This window comes from Triticum urartu, chromosome 6A (assembly GCF_056163025.1).
Source record: "Triticum urartu cultivar PI428250 chromosome 6A, HENAU_Tu73, whole genome shotgun sequence".
Classification (NCBI taxonomy): domain Eukaryota; kingdom Viridiplantae; phylum Streptophyta; class Magnoliopsida; order Poales; family Poaceae; genus Triticum; species Triticum urartu.
Genome location: NC_141878.1, coordinates 354,532,034 through 354,536,978, shown reverse-complemented (window position 1 = coordinate 354,536,978; position 4,945 = coordinate 354,532,034). Strand labels below are relative to the sequence as shown.

General features: G+C 44.9%; 1 long non-coding RNA gene across 1 annotated transcript; it reads right to left on the bottom strand.

Moving 5' to 3' along the window:
• Positions 1-1,178: 1,178 nt before the first annotated feature.
• Positions 1,179-4,642, bottom strand: LOC125515073 (uncharacterized). The gene is made up of 2 exons (XR_007286775.2): positions 3,547-4,642; positions 1,179-2,769 (listed from the first exon to the last, which is right to left on the bottom strand). It is a non-coding gene; the product is annotated as an uncharacterized LOC125515073 (long non-coding RNA).
• Positions 4,643-4,945: the final 303 nt, after the last annotated feature.

Sequence of the window (4,945 nt, the reverse complement as noted above, 5' to 3'; positions counted from 1 at the left end):
CAAAAGAAAGGGATATGATTAAGAAAGAATATCGAATTAAGACCACCGGAGATGAAAAGGGAATGAAAACTGGTAAATTGGATGCTCCTGAGCATCTTCCTAACAATCACCGGTTAAGAACATTGAAAGAAAAGACTGAAGAGACTTCACATCCATAAAATGGATAGTTGATTTGATATCTAGGAGTCCTTGAAGAAAAAGGGTGGGAGGGCGGGAAAACAAAGGCAACTTGGGGACTGATGAAACGAACAACTTTTGGAAAACTGAGAGGTGATCTTGTGAATGGGAAAAATGATAGGATCATCTTGACAAGAAGTGAACCGTTGGAAAACAATTGACATGACAATCTCGATAAACAAGAAGGATTAGTATCCACAAAGAAATATGAGAACACTGCTTAGGAAAGGTATGGAATCAACACTTGACATTGAAGCAACTCGAATACCACAACTCAAAACAAAACAAAGGATTTTACTTGCGGAATAAGCCAGAACAAACATATGATAGATCCCATATCGTATCATGTGTCTGTTGGAAAGATATCCTACGTGATACTTGAATTCCCATCTAAGTACTCCTAAAACTTTCTGGTTAAGCAATCTGGTGTTGGGGATACAGGGAGGCACAATATATATCACACAACTAACAAGCCCTACGCTCCAACTGTATCTCAACCTTCAACACATAACCAAGAAAACTCCAGAAATCATGTACCTCAACCTTCGAAAAGCATCCGATATACAAGCTGTGGCAATACTCCCGAACTCCCACTCCAGTACTGGGTGGCGTCGAGGTTATCTCACCACTAACTGCATATAAGAGATTTTCGATGTCGGCGAAAACTTAGGCATACTGGAACTGCAATGATAAAATTGTGACGACAACACCTCGGAGCTCAACTCCCCAGGATAGTGCCACAATCTCTAAATGACAGAAGGCACCGAGAACAATGTTTTCGTCACAAAATTATTGAAATGACTCCAAGATACCCGTGTGATCCTAATTTTTTTTAGTGAAAATTGGGGAGAGGAAAGTCAAAACATCTATGTCAAGAGACCTCACCAGAGCGACAAAGGGGGCTGAGGAGTAAAAAGAATCCTACTATCCGATAAGCGACTCTATCTTAAAGGAACTCGAATGTCCCACCAAAGATAGAACCGCATATTGAAACACTTTTGCAAGGTGGATATCATCACATCGTGCCATTACATAATATTTGGGATACATACAAAAGGCATAGAATGCCACAAGAATACATCAATACATCATACATAGAACAACATCCGACTATGGATGAAACACAAACAGAAGCTCAAACGACATCCACCCAGCTAGCCTAGGCTGTCGACTAGGAACCTATCCCCTGAACAAAGAAGAAGCAGAAGAAGAACTCCAACACAAGAAAACGTCGCTCTCACGTCATGATCATCGCATTATCTGTACTTGCAATTGTTGGTGTAGTAATCTATGAGCCACGAGGACTCAGTAATCCCATTACCATGGGTATCAAGACTAGTAAAGCTTAAAGGGAATGGAAGGGGTAAAGTGGTGAGGTGGTAGCAGTGAATATGCAATGTATGGTGGCTAACTCACGAGTACAAGAGTAAGATGACAAGCTATGCAAACGATCGCAAACTAGAAACGATCAATAAGTGATCCTGCACTACTTACGCTCAAACATAACCCCAACCGTGTTCTCTTCTCGAACTCACTTGAAAAGAGACAGTCACGGCTGCACAAAGCTGTTGGTGTATTTTAATTGAGTTTACTTCAAGTTCTCTACAACCAGATACCAACAAATTCCCATCTGCCACATAACTGCGATCATGGCTCTCGAAAGTTTAAAACCATGCAGGGGTGTCCCAACTTAGCCCATGACAAGCTCATGATCTGCGGAGACAATCCTCCATCATGGGACACCTGATCAGACTCGGAATCCCGGTGCACAAGACATTTTGACAATGGTAATACAAGTCCAACAAGACCTCCCAATGCACTGACATAGCCTGATAGGAGTTGCGCGATCTCGTTGTCAGGGTACACCAGATGGGTCAGCCCACAGGTATACCAAATACCTCGAGTTTCCCCGAGGTGGCCCCGCAGTCTGCCCATTTGGGACCAACACCATCAGCACTGGCCCCCCTGCTATGTAGAAAATCCTCGGGTTCATGATGCCCTATGCCAATTAATTATTAGGTTCAAGTATTATTATGGAAAATGTTAAAATCAATGTTGGGCCTTGCTGGAAGAATTTTATTGAAAGGGAACTGTTAAGAGGGGCCCATAAACCCTAATCGTGTTAGGGACACAAAATCAAGGAACATAACACCGGTATGATGGAAACTAGGGCGGCAAGAGTAACAAACACCTGGCATAAGGCCGAGCCTTCCACCCTTTAGCAACTATATATATGCATTAATTAAATAAGAGGTATTGTGATATCCCATGATATCCATGTCCCAACATGGAACAACCTGCAACTGCACCTGCAACTAGCAACGCTATAATAGAGGCTAAGCAAAGCGGTAACATAGCCAAACAACGGTTTGCTCAGAAGGGCGAAAAGGTTAGAGGATAATCATGGCAATTTGGGAGGCTCAATAAACAAGTGGTAGGTAGCGCGACATAGCGATAGCATCAAGACATCTAGCATAGCAACGATAGTAGTGAGATCCAAGATGAGGGTCATCTTTCCTGAAATCCCGCTAGGAAGATGATTGAATCCATGAAGTAGACGAACTGATCCTCACAATCGCAACGTTACTGGAACTATCAATAAGAAGAAACACCAGAAAGAAGCAAACAACACGGTAAACAACCATCAAATAAACATGGCATGATGCACAATCAAGTATGATGCATGTCCGGTGTAATGAGGCAAACACATGTCAAAGAGAATCAAACAATTCTACAAATTAAGTGGAGCTCAATATGCAACGAGTTGCATATTGGAGAAACACCACATGCATTTATTTTGTTCTCTCCCGATTATGTACCCAACAATATTAGATGTTGTTAAACATGGCAAGAGGTGAAGCATAATTAACGCAAGTTTAAGTGAGGCCGGAAAGAACAAACAACAATTCCGGTAATCCCCACATGCATATTTTGAATTTGGTACTTTTCTGCCGTAAATCATATTTTAGAGTTGTTAAACATGCAAAGTAATGTCAGCAAGTTAATCTATGCATTTTTCTACCCCATTTACATATAAAGAACATTTAATTTGGAGCTACGGTTATTTAGTTATGAAATAAACCATTTTAACATGTTAATTATGCAAATTAAAGTAAACACCAATTTAAACATTTTTAACATGGATGAAAGTTGCATATTATGAAACTAGATTAAATTCTAAGCACTTTACATGTTTACAACATTTTAAACCGATGCACGTTTGTGGAGTTATTATATGCATGATGTCTATGGGGGTTTTATGCAAAACTGGCATTCACTGGATTTATAGGCAAATTCGTAGAAAAAAACTTGAAACGGGCTAAATCTACTGGCCCGACAGAGCACAGGGGTTTTAGTGCGGCCACTCACATTTGTGGCCTGGCCCGGTAGGAGGCGGGTCAAGCTGGGCCACGGGATGCCGCCCACGCGAGGACATGGCTGGCATTCGAGGCAGGCCAGGGGCAGTCAACGCGCGCACATGCTTGAGGCAGGGGCTCGTCGTCCTTCCGTAGAACGAAGTAGAGGAAGCAAGAGGGCGGGCGACACAACAGAGGGAATTGGCGGAGAGGCGCAAAGGCTTGATGTGGGACGGCGGCACCGGGACTGCAGGGCTCCTGCGGAAGAGACTTGAGGCGCAGGGGTGGCGATCTCAAGAAATTCGACGGGGACGAGGCACCGGAGAAAGAATGGCGATGGCTGACGGGAGTTGCACGGGTGGTGCGGCGGCGGGGTTGGCCTGCAGGTGGCCTGGTTCGGCGAGGTCGCGGGCAGCGGTGCTAGGAGGTGGTGGCGCCATGGTCTACTGCTGCTCCTGTTGGTGAGGCAGCATCTTGGGATCTCCAGTGAGGCAGCGTCTTGGGGTCTCTGGCAAGGGAGCGGGGCCGGGGAACCATAGACGGAGGGAGTCAGCGGTGGAGACGCTCCAGGCGACGCCACTGTCTCCTGTTCGAGCAAACAGAGAGGGAGAGATGTGAGACCGGAGGGAGAGCGAGACAGAAGGGAAAGATGGGAGAAGGGCGTGATGGTGCTCATCATCGATGGTGAGCTCCTGCAGGCGCCGGCGGCAGCGATCCAGCGAAGAAAAGGGTGGCTAGGACGCGCGGCGGTAGGGACTCCTTCCCGATCTAGATTGGATCGAGGAGGTTGCGTCCGATGGGTGGAGCTGCGGGTTGCAGGAGCCGCGCATGATCCATTGGATCACAGACCCGACGGTCCAGAGGAGGATTGACTTGCTGGATCTGGAGGAAGAGGTGGAGCCTGCTAGTTGGGGTGGACCTGAAAATGAGGAGCGGTGGCGGCTGCGAGAATGGAATGGATAGGACGGCTAGTGTAACGCCCCAAGACCGGAGCTTCAGACGCCTTCCATGTTTTCCGAGTTTCGTCGTGTGAGTTGTTGGTTTGTTGCATTCATCATTGCATCATTTGCATTGCATCATGTCATCATGTCATTTAATTTTTAAAACTGAAGCAATTAAATTGTATGGATCTTCGATTCATTTAAATCGAGGGAACTCACATGGTGGTTTCTCTTTAAAACATACCCTCCCCATATTTAGGGAGATATTATAAAATATTCCATTGTTTTGGAATCACCCATGAACCCACTTGCATATTAAATCCCTTGGCCTTTTCTTCTTCAAGTTTCGACTCTCTAGCCTTGTCAATAATTCTTTTACCATTTTCTGGAGCTCTACCAAAATTCTCAACATTTTTGGATACTCCGAAAACCTCGTCCTAGTTCAAACCCATTTGGATTAAATTCAAATGA